The following is a 12,435-nucleotide window of genomic DNA, read 5'->3' as shown; positions in this document are numbered from 1 at the left end:
CTTGCTGCATGTGCAGGGGCATGAGTAAGCCCAAGGGATGAATGGGAGGGCTCAAATCAGAGAGCTTGGGGACAGGGACATATAAAAAGACACATCATCCTACCCCCTTGGATCACCAATTTCTTCTTTCCCAGCACTCTCTGGCTCTTTGTGGATACCCCCCTACTCTCTGGGGGCCCTTGAGCCATCCATTTTGAATAACTTTTGTAATCAATCCAATGACACAAAAGAGGAAAACATAGGCGAATGTGTTGGTAAAGCTCCTAAAAGCCCTAAGATTAGGATCTTTGGTGTTACTCTTTGCAGCCTGATTTTATGCATTAAAATTTCACCCAGAGAAAGGCCCAGGGAATCACATACTTCCTACTCACCTGGTACCTTAGTATTTGAAAACTCTTAAGATTCCTTCTTATGTAGCCATCTGGCATTCCTGCCTTGTGCAAAGGTGACTAGAAGAAATGTTCTCATTTTATAGACAGAGATGGAAGCAGAGGGACTTTTGAATCCCTTGCCATTTATAACCAATACTTTGTTTATATGATACCATGCAAATAAGAGAAAAGTGGAAAATTCATACAACCATTTTAATACTTCCAAACAATCAGATACTTGAAATGATTCATGGGTCTAGCCTGACTCTTAAAACAAATGGGCAGCAGGACTGAAACAGCCATTGTGGGGTCCCCTGCTAAGTCCAGAGCCTCCTCATTGGCAGTGCCCTCGCTTTGGCCCTTTCACAGAACATTTTGGGTGGTGTTGCATCAGCCACTCAGAGAATTCGGTCAGAAGGAAAAAAACCTTATACTTATTTGCTCTGAGAAAGGATTGTGTTTGGCAATCCAAAATAATTCCAAAGGATTGTGTTTGGCAATCCAATAATTCCATTATTTTCCATAGAAAATAATCCTTACAACAGCTTTTCAGTTAATTAGTATTGTTTCCAATTTATAGACAAATAAACTGAGAGGTTACAATAATTTACCCAAATCCCCATAGCTACCAAGTTTCAGAACAGAGTTCCCACAAGACTGTGGGGGCTTACGCTCACAGACGAGGTCACAAACAGCACCTTGCCACTTTTGTTAAGGCCCCTCCCCGCCAGGTCACGGACAAAGTCATCTAAGCCAGAGCAACATTCCATAAAGTACATTTTCATTAGGGAAAAAATATTGGATTAATTAATAAAACTGATGAAATCACCTAATCACTGAAAAATTCTAAAAACCCTCAAGAGTAGAAACAGTCATTTTGGAAATTTGTTTTGGCCAGCTTTCTGATTCTGTTACTGTTTTATTTCTATCCATTGCATGAACAACTTGGATCTGGGTTTGAATCCTCGGTGACCCATTAACCAACTGTGTATTGCTGAGTAAAGTATTTTCCTTTTTGAGCCTCATTTTCTTTTGAAATACCTATTTTATAGGGTGTGAAAACACTATTAGAGTGTTTATAAAGCATCTAATGCGTACCTTGGCATGTAGTGGGCCCTCGGTAAATTGTGGCAATTATTATTGCCATGAAAAGCTTGAAAGTACCTATAGATTCTGTATAGTGCACAAATTATTCTTAAGCAATTTTTCTCTAATAACCCACTACCCTCAAGTATAAAATGATACTTTCTTAAAAGTGAAACCACCAACATTTGATTGTCATTCTTTTATCTTGGCTCCTGGTCTTGGCCATCAACATCACCCAGGTCTTATCTAGCTAGAACCCTACTCAGCAGGTGGAGAAACTGACTCTTCATTTTAATAGACACTATAAATGGGGAAGCTGTAGGAACAGCTCACAGACTATGTTAAGAAGACAGATTTGTCTTCAGGCTGAGAACTGAACCAGCTTGCAAAGCATTCGAGCTATTTACAACTGACATTTAAGCAACTACTGTACTGAGAAAGAAAAAAATAATGGAGATAATAACTCTTTAAAATTCCATTTGGGCATACTCCTACAGAAGGCACCCCATGCCAATGGTTCAAATGCTGACCACCAGAACCAGTGCCAGTATGAGGGCTCCTACTTAGAAAAGTCCACTTGGTTCCAAGACGCAGGGCCACTTTCACCTACAGCTTCTGCTGTCAGCTCTCAGGCCACAGTGAGAAGCACTCTGAACACCCTGGGTGCTCTCCTCCTCTCGTGCCCCTCACAGTACTTCACCTGGTCTGCAGCAAGCTGCCAACAGCATTTATCACTGTGAGCCACATTCTCAGCATTGTATCCTCATTTCCAGGGGGTGGGGTAAGGAAAGAGGGAGAGGGTCTGCTGCTGATGTCAGCAAAGGTTCAAGTAAGGAGATGGGAGTAGGCAGAGTGTGTTGCTGAAATGGAGCATAAGGAAAAGGGAAAAAGCAGAGTGAGAAGAAAGGCATGTGTAAAATTCTCTTGGTTAAAAGATGTAATTGATTTTCATTTAAATATCCCCAACCCACTGAAAACCCTAATGCGTGGTGGCCTATGGCTTCCAAATTCTCAAAATGATAAGCTGCCAAAGTAAACTAATTGCAATGTGTCTCAGTAATTGCCATGTGTGGGTATATACAGTTATAGTAAAATGGTTCAGTGAATACTGACAGTGATAATGCACATTTGGAAATTACATAAAATACAGTCTCTCAAAACCAGAAGCCCTGAGGAGCCTGAGATGGATTTGAAAGCCAGCTTTGCCCCTTCCTGGCTGTGTGGCCCTGGGGAGACCATAGCCTCTCTGAGTTTATGAATCCCTATTTGTAAGAGGGAGATAATAACATAATCCTCGCAGCAGGAAGAAGCAGCAGCATAGGAAATAGATGGAAGGGGATTTAGTGCCCAGTGGCTCATGAGTTGTCACCCACACACCGTCACCTGCCCACTGCTCCCTATGACTCATAAATGTTGGGAACCGCCCTGACTGGTATCAGAGGCTGAAACCCCCGCCAAGCTAAGGCTAAGGGAACGCCCTTGGAACCGTAAGCCGGCAAGGAGACAAAAGCTTATCTCCCTGGCAGGAATGCTGCTTCTGCTGCTTTATTCATGCTGAACCCCCAAAAGCTTGGTCGGTTAGCCAAAGACGGGTAAGATTCCCCACGGGGGGAACGACCTAAGCCAGGCACGATCACTTTGGGAGGCCCCCCAAAAGAAGGACTTGGGGGGCTGCAGCAAAAGGGGGGTGATGGACCCTCGCTCCTCGGCTTTGACAAAGTCTGAGTTCTCATCGTCTGGGAGAAAATCTCCTTATCTCTTGGTTACCTAGTTCCCTTGCTCCACCTAAGCCTGAAACAATGACAGGGTGGTGCAGCTCGGTACTGAGAAGTGCGAATTCCCCAGGGTGATCAGGCCTAAGAAAGAATATGTAAATTACTGTGAAACCTTCTTTGTTTAGAATGCTCTCAGTTGAATGAGAAGGGTCTTAGGAGGAAGTTAGTTTGTTCCTCAGTCTTACAGCTCTTTGACCCCAACTCAGTAGACCGGCAGAGTTCTTTGTTTTCTATAGTTCCTTACTTCCCCTAATGAGTACTGTACTTTACCTGAATTATTATGCAAAATGAGCCTAATAAAAGCAGGTATGGACGGTAAATCAGCGCGCTCCCCACTGGGGGGGTGGCCATTCTGTCCCTACTTCCCCACAGAAACTAGTCTGTCTCTGTGCATGTGTTGTTATTTCTCGCGTGTTTATTGTCGAGCCATCCACAGCGTTCCGTGGTCACTGCTGGCCGGTGACCCACGCGCAACACATAAATCCTAGATACTTGAATGTCTGGGATGGAAGGGGGAGGATCTGGACATTCTGTGTCTGATGGCTGTGTGAACACTTTGCTCACTAGTTAAGGTTGATAAGAATTAGTTGGGAGTTTCTCTGTGAGCAGGAACCACTCTGTTGTTGCAGATATCAAATAAAACAATAAGTGTGAAAATATTTTAAAAACTTACTGAAAATTATAGTTCCTACTGTCTCATTATAAGCCTGGTGTTACTTACCACCCGACCTTCCCTGAGTACAAAGGTAAAACTGCCCATGCTTGTGTTGAGCTCTGCTCTATAAAGCTCAAGAGAAAAAAGAGAAAAAAAAATAAAAGGCTCACAAGCAATCCTTTGACTCAAGGCTACTTGGGTCTAAAGCAGAACAAGGGAAGCGTGGCAAAGAACAAAGATTTAATTCTATCTGCCCCTGTCCTTCCAAGCAAACTTTGCTTTAAGAAAGGTTTGGTAGTGAAGAGGATTCCAGACAGAGATTTAAGGGGATGTTAAAAAAAAAAAAAAAAAGTGCTGCAGCTGCCCCTGAGGTTTGTGAGAGCTATCTGGTTCTCTATAGCTTTTAGGTTGTTCTTCGTTTATAGGACTTCCCCAGGACCTATAAGGAGAAAGAAGCTGAAAGAAGCTGAAAAGTGCTTACTTCTCCAGTCATGGGCCAGTAGCTTGCTTTGGGCCATCCCTGATTGGGAAACCACTGGTTAGGGAGCCTTGAGTCCTACACATAGGTTCTAGGCCAGTGATTCTCACAGTGGATGCCATAGCATCAACTCCACCTTGGCTCTGTGGCAGACTCCGCGAGTCAGAATCTCTGGGTAAAGGGTCTGGAAATGTTCATGTTTGACAGGTATTTCTTATATGAAAGATTGAAGGGCTCTAAGAACATCTTTAGATGATTTCAATCATCTGCAAGTTTTCTAAATAAAATCCTGATAGTAAAAAACAACAGCTTTGATGTCATTAGATATGGGGGAGGAGAGCTTTTCTGATCATCATCTCCTCCCTCTCGGCTGGTCTGTAGCCCTTTCTGCTGACCATGGGGCTCTTAGGCAAAAAGCTTTGGTGACTGTAATAGAGTGACCTTGGATTACACTTTCAGCAGATATGGATCAAGATGACTTCCCTCCCCACCAGGGTCTTTCTCTCACAAGTAAATTCTTGGTCAAGGTGAAATCATGGGGCCTCATTTGAGTGACTCAGAAGTAATGGTCTTATTTTGACCCCTATTGATCCTGTACCCTAGACTTCTGTTATCTAGCTGTAACCAAACTACCATGTTATATCCACTCCACTAGCTAGGTGACTTCTCGCTGCTCTGAATCTAAGTCTATGATTATATAATTTTCCAGCACTCTAATATCTCAAACAGCGGGACCCCAAAAGCCTGATTACTTCCCCCACTGAACCTCTGCCTCACAGCTGAGTCCCTGTTACATAACTGCTACGCCTCTGCAAATCCACTATCTAGAATGTCACATTGAGATGAAACTGGGCTTGAAGTAAAAAAGTACAGAAATCCATATAAGTGGGTTTGATATACCAGTCTGGACATTGCACTAGAGAAACCTGAAGAATGTCACTGGATCCCAGGGCCCCTGGCACCTCCTTCCATTTGACTTCTAGGAAACTTCACTTTTATCTTGTTAGGCCTTGTGGACACTGACTACTAATCTGGACAAGCCAGTTTATGACTTCTGTCTCTGTTCCACATCTCCAGCTAGACAGACTTCCTCCCATTGCCACCTGGAGGCCATGCTCTGTTGGGTGTGTCTAGACTACAGGGTCCTTCCTTTCTTGCTTAATTTCATTCCACACCAAACTCTTGATTTTTAAATTTGCAGTATGCATCTCAAAATGTGCTATGGTGCTCCAGGAAATAACTAGATCAAACAATTCCCTGCTTACATGTAGACCAAGAAGAATATTCTCTCACTGTTGAGTTTAAACACTTTGCTTGCCAAGAATCATCCCTTAGATATAAGCTCAGGTTTTTGTCTGTTTTCTCTACTTGTATAAAATTAGCATCCAAAACAGGACCTGGCACACAATAGGAGCTGAATATTTGAGAATGAAAAAATGAATGAGTGAATGACACCCGTAGTGAGAGACTTTGGTGAAAATACTGACGGTGAGAGGGCCACGACTGAGCTCAAAAATTCTGACTTATGACCCTTACACACAATAGTCCATCAGAGTTTCAGAAAGAATAAAGTGACTTCCCTTTCTATCACTTATTCTTTTTAATCCTCACCAGAGGATATGCTTATTGATTTTAGTGAGAGAGGAAGGGAGAGAGAGAGAGAGATTCAGAGATAGAGGGAGAGAAAAAGAGAGGAGAGATAGACAGAAAGAGACAGAGAGAGAGACAGAGACAGAGAGAAACACACACACAGAGAAAAACATTGATGTGAAAAAGAAACATCAGTTGCATCCTGTTGGCGCCCTCACTGGGGATCAAACCCACAACCTAGGTATGTGCCCTGACCAGGGGTCAAACCCACAACCTTTTTGTGCATGGGATGACACTCCAACTGTGAGCCACTTGGCCAGACCTCACTGACTTTTTTTTGTTTGCTTATTTAATAGAGGAAGAAACACAGATAGTGGAAACGTGACCAGGCCTGTCCAGTTGACCTGGAGGGTTTTGTTGTTTCAAGCCACCCTTTTCTGTGGGATACCAGAGAAGCCACTGATCCTGAAGAGGAAAAAGAGTGGGTGGGAGTATTAAGCAACTCATCTCATCCACTGGACACCTTGTGCTCTTTTAGGAAACCATCCCAAGGTCGGAGAACTTAATAAACTACCTGAGTTTCATCTCTAAATACGGGTAGAAATATATTTCCTACTTTCTTCATAAAGCTGTAATGAAGATTCAGGTATTTATCGAACAAATATTGTACCATAAAATTTTTTATAGTTATAGTTACCAAGAACTGATAAAAACTTTTTTTATCTAAGAGCAATTTATAAAACATATATTGTAACATAAATGTAGGTACTGATCTCAAAGGGATTGATACAAACACTGCATCAGCCTAGACCCACGATGTAAAGACCTTGGGTAAATACCTGGCTAATTCAGATCCCCTAAATCATTCTGCCATAACGATAAGGAAATTGAAGAACTTGAAGTAAAGGTTTTACTTTGGGATGTGATCTGAGATTGCGTTTGGTGGAGAAATGAGGGAGTGGAGAGGCTGGTTGTTACACTTAAATGATCTAGAAAAATGCCTGAATGTTTTTACTTCAACAGATTCACATCTTACAAGGTCTAGTTCTCAAAGACCTTGCAAAAGAATGAAATGTAAAGTTTAGTCAGGACAATGTGGTTAGAGAGGGAGAAATTCCTGAAATCAGAAAGAGCCCTCACAATTGTAAGTAAATGAACTAGAAATTCTAAGAGAACTGGGATTGTTTAGCAAAATAGTCTGAGCCCAGGTGATTTGCATGGGCACAGACCAAGCCAGGTCTAGTGTTTTATTGCTTTGTTTTGTTAACACAAGTGGCCTTGTTACCAGTGACTCAGATTTTCCTGATGTGTGTGGGGTTTCCCCTTTATTTTAAGGAAACTCCACCCACAGCTATTCACATTTTTTCTTCTAAACCATCAATTGCTTATCATATTAATGAGGAAAATTCCAACTAAAAATACCAGAATTATAAGACACAGATTGCCATTAATGTGCTCATCCTTGAAGATTGCAATTGGGCAGTCCCTAAAATAAAGTTATAAATAGAAAATATTTAACATGAATATTTGATTTTAAGAGCTACATTCATCAGAGGATAAACTTCATGACTTTCAGATCTAAGACAGAACATTTGCTTCTAGAAGAAATGCCATTACTTCCCAAGAGAATGAAAAATGCACTAAATCTGTAATAATATTCATAAATACTTTTCTATAGGTGTTTTTAAGTTAACTGACAGAGAAATCCCAATAGTCAATGAAGTAGAAATTTTCTGGATATTTTTCTTCTCTTCAATAAGTATTTTTGACTGCCAGTTAAGAAAACAGAATGTCATGTTGCACACGCCACAACTTGATTGGCAGAGTGAAAGAACAGGCAAACTATGTGACAAATAATATAAATGCCCAAGTAGTAGTTCTTGTTACTTAATCTCTGTTATAACTGAATTACCTTTAGTGCACAATAAAAGTATGAGAAGATGCTGAGTCACATTATTAACCAAAGGAAAAATCAAAACAACTTAGCTCTACAAATTGTCAGGAATTAAAAGGATCGGTGATGTCTAGTGTAGGGAAATGGAACTTTAACGCACTGTTGGTGAGAATCTGAACTGGTATTGCCTTTGGGAAGGAATATATCACAGTAGCTATCCAACTTAAAAATGTGCATACCTATTAATTGTGTGGTGTCTCTTTCAGAAATATTCCCTAGAGAAAGTATGCAAAGATATATGTATGTGTGTGTGACAATGCTCGTGTAAAAACATAGATACACACACACACGAGGACATTTAACATAGCATCCTTAGTAAGAGCAAAAATAAATAAATGTCTATCACTATCACTATGGAAATGATTAAAAAGATGATGGTATATTCCTGAAAGTATTATACAATTTTTTTTCAAAAGGAATTGATCGGTATACATTCACCTATAAAGCAAAAACAAGTACTGTAAGTTAAAAAAAATGTAAGTCATAAACTACAGAATGTGAGGCTGTTTTTATAACAGGGCACGGAGGTATGTGTATGTACACATGCAAGTGTATGTAAGTACATGTACATACAGAGATGTCATTTCTGTAAGCATCTGAAGAGGTCTAAAGATACTTACCATCTTAACAGCCATTGCCTTTGGGTAGTGAAATTGAGGTAAGCATAAGGCGGCTGGGAGGTGACTTAAATCCTTTATATTTAAGTACCCTAAGTACTTAAGAAAATGAACAGGTAAAGGTTTTCTTTTCAATTTCAAAAGTCTAAAAAATTTTAAACTGTATTTAAGGATGGTGCTAAGAGCCCGGTGACCCTGGTGTGTCAATTTAGTAGTCAGACTTTCAGTGTGCCCCGAGTGCACATGCCTAAGTAAACATGGCACACGAGGAGATGAGCATGCACTCACACACTCTGCGGGTAATCCCGCTGAGGGTGATCAGGGTGGGCACTCACTTCCCTAAAGCGACAGTAGCAGCAGAGCCACTGGTTGAGAGTGGACTCTGTTGTCCAGTGGTCCTGGGCGTAGATTCTAGCTTCACCATTTCACAATGAAGAAATTGTGGGCAAGTTACTCAATGTTTCAGTGATTCAGATTCCTCTGTAAAATGGGAGTAAATAATGCCTTCTTTACAGTGGTGTTATGAGGATTAGTGAGAAATTCCATGGTAAGCATTCATTACACTGGCTGACAGAAAAGACAAAAATTTTCAGCAATCTGTGTGCCAAGACACAAGGATCAAGTGACTGGTGGGAAATCACGTGTCACAGTATTTTTATTGCTAGCAAATTAATGGTTTCACACTAAACCTCAAAAGTAATTCCCAAATAACTAAAAACTTCCACAGTATTATATCTACAGGCAAAATCATGAAGGGGAACGAGTGTGGGCTCCGGGGTCAGCCGGTGCTTATAAACCCAGCTCTGATAGTCTGTGACTTCAGGCAGGGTGTATAATCTCTCAGTCTTACCTGGGAGGCCACGGTTTATACATATTTTTACAAGTAATAAACGATGTAAGTGGATGTATGCAGAGCATACAGCATCTGGTACACAGTAGAAAAATAACAACAGTGATAATAGCTCTAGTGAAATGAGTGCCTGCTGTGGGCGAGGCATTTCTTCTCATTCTTATACTGACTCTGAAAGGGAAGCAGCACTGGGCCACTGTCAGAGTCAGGAAACGCAGAGCCCTGACGCTGCGCCACTTGCTCCCAGGATTCCAGGCATATCTGCCTGGCTCCGCAGCCTTTTCTTCACTCTTTTCTACAGCTCACGTTACTCTTCCTGTACCGGCTTGGGCAAGTCACGGTTCCCTTCTGAGATAGTATGTCCAATTTGAGGGTATGTCAGCTAGTGGCTGTGAAAGCTTTGAAAACTTAAAAGTGTTTTTGGAAACAAGAAAATGCCACAAAAATATCTCTTCCACAGAGCTGCCACTCTTCAGACTTTGACTGCCAGGCATTCAGTACCAGGTGTGTTTCAGGTATCCCCCTTTAAAATGCAAATGCCCTTGAGAAGGGGTACATGGAATCATGAGCTCATCCTGTTTCCTGCAGAGAGAGTCTCAGAGTTTGTAAGAACTGGGTATCTAACAAGATGGGCACGTCAATAGGAGGAAATGCCCAGAAAAGGGGTCCCTGACAATGTGACTCTAAGTCCCAACTTTGCCAAGGGCTGGGCCCACCAGTCAGCCTAGGAAGCCATAAACAAAAATTGTTCTCTTTCTCAGCTCCTTCTTTCCATTCATTCCTATTTATTAAGCACTTACTATGTGCAAAAGCATTACGGGATGAGCCAGTCTCTGTCCTAAGGAAACTTATCATTTAGTTAGGGTTAGTTACGGTTATTTATTTAGTTAGTTAGTTGAGTCAGTCACCTTAAATATTGTCACTGGTTTGAGGGTTTAGTCTCTGTATGTGTGTGCTTGTGTGCATGCAAACACTAAACTACATATGTGATTACTTGCAGTTCAGTCATTTTCATAATTGATCACTGAAACAGCTTTTCTAATTATGATGACCATCGTACACTCCTCCCACAAAACCCAACTTGTTGGAATACTGACTGCAACCCACACACACACCTAAACTTAGCTTTTGTTAAATCCATCAAGTACTAGTTATGTAAAACTGTTCTCAGGGTAATTTTGTAGTAATTAAGTGTATAAGAGTAATTAAGAATTTCTTTGGGTTTAATCATCAATCCTTAATACTATATAAGCATTAATAACATCGTGGCTGATACTCAAAATTATTCCTGATTATGGCTGCTGCCGATGACATCAGCCCATAACGTCGGAATAACATGAGGCACACTCATTGGCTCATTCCTCTTACGCATATGTCACAGCTTTCTCAGCGAAGACTATTACACTACTGACTTACAATCAGTCCCATTTGTCTTCCTGAGTTGCAAGGGGAAGTTATGACACATGCCTCAGTTGTAAGCAGTACAATTTATAGACTTATTACTTTATTATTTCACAACCTCGCATATGCAGATGTGACTAAATTTCCTGTGAGGGGAGAGTATGTTTATTGTTTCTACAATTTGCCTTTAAAAAATAACCTTTTCAACATTTAACACTATAAACTCCCAGAAATGAGATCAGTAGTGGCTATGACCCATAGAACTCTTTCTGGAAAGTACCATTGCACAATCACTGTAAGTAAACAGCCAATGACACAGGAAGAAGTTAAACTTGTACCTACCACCTCCTCCCATTTAAGTATCAAAGTTCTGAGATTTCTTCAGCTTGAAGATGGTTTGGCTGTTTAGCAGGACAAACCACTTACAACATGTTTTGTTCTTAGAGGTCTGTTGGTGCCTAGAAACCTTTTGTTTCCAGATGTAGTCAATTTGAACTTGGCTGACAAGCTTACCGCTCCATACCGAGGTGGGAAAATGCCACCATTGTGCTGGCCTGCTTCTTGGGGGCCTGCAGGCAGGGCATGCTTTAAATCATGGGAAAGACAGCTTATGAACCACAGGAGCCAGGAACAACAGAGAAAGCCCCCACTTCTCACCGCTGCCGCCTTGATATCAAATGGCCCAGGCTGGGTAGGCAGCTTCACGGTGTTTTTCCTAATGAAATCTAGTGACTGGACCATGGATGATGGAAAGCCTGGTGTTGGCAGTGGCAGTCCAAAGGGGTGAGAATAAGAGCAAGCAGTGGAAAGTATAAAAATCTAAAAGAATGAGGTTGAGGGACATAAAATGGAGCAGAACCCTCAGAAAGAAGCCTCTGGGCCCCACCACTGACTTCCAAGAGGCAATCAGTGTGAATGAAAGTGTGAGACAGTTCCATTTTACAGATTGAAAAACCATCCCAGAGAACATTTGGCAGACCCTGCAGTGTGCCTATCTGATAAATGTATTGACAGAACCTTAATTTTATTAAGCATGGCAATGCACTGAAGTATCTGTCTTCCCAGATTCCCTCATAGATGAGAGCAGCCCTGAGGCTGAGCTCAGAGTACACCTGTCCTTCACTCTTGCCCTTCCCCCTGCCTGAACTGGGACAGGATGTGAAGACTATCAGCATCCCTACTGGGAACAGGAAGATGGAAGCCACTGTTACAGATGGCAAAGCAGAAAGCTGGGAGGAGGCCGGCACACTGCTGGCTCTGTGGGCTGCTCTTCCTCCCTGCAATGTTTATTGTTTGATGTCTTGTTATGTGAGAAGAGAAAAGCCATTCGCTGGGCATGCTGCTATAACACGATAAACAAATCCTGAAAAGTCTCGTGCTCTGTACAAATGTGTGTTACAAATAACAGGCTCTTTCGAAAACTGGGATTGGGTCAGATCACTCAAAATCTATGAAATCTTCTAACTACGACAGTGACAAATAATCAAGAGGGAACTTAGGCAGCCCGTTCTATGTGGCTAGAACCTCCTCGGTGATTATTAAACATGCTCGTAAATGTCTATTGGAAGTTTTGACTTGCAGTAACTGAGACCACAGGTGAGAGACCAGCACATAGGAAGGACTGTGATCTGCCATTGGCTGAGGGCCCTACAAGGCCA

The 12,435-nt window shown here is 41.7% G+C and overlaps 1 protein-coding gene across 5 annotated transcripts in view; it reads right to left on the bottom strand.

Annotated features, from left to right (window-relative positions):
• The window catches only part of GLIS3 (GLIS family zinc finger 3), a 452,994-nt gene that overhangs the window by 12,391 nt on the left and 428,168 nt on the right, over window positions 1-12,435 (bottom strand). The gene's annotated exons all lie outside the window — the stretch shown is intronic.

The sequence above is a fragment of the Phyllostomus hastatus genome, unplaced genomic scaffold, assembly GCF_019186645.2.
Source record: "Phyllostomus hastatus isolate PE091 unplaced genomic scaffold, TTU_PhHast_1.1 phas_contig_34, whole genome shotgun sequence".
Classification (NCBI taxonomy): domain Eukaryota; kingdom Metazoa; phylum Chordata; class Mammalia; order Chiroptera; family Phyllostomidae; genus Phyllostomus; species Phyllostomus hastatus.
The sequence above is the reverse complement of the archived record's forward strand: the minus strand, read 5'-3'. Positions and strand labels throughout refer to the sequence as shown.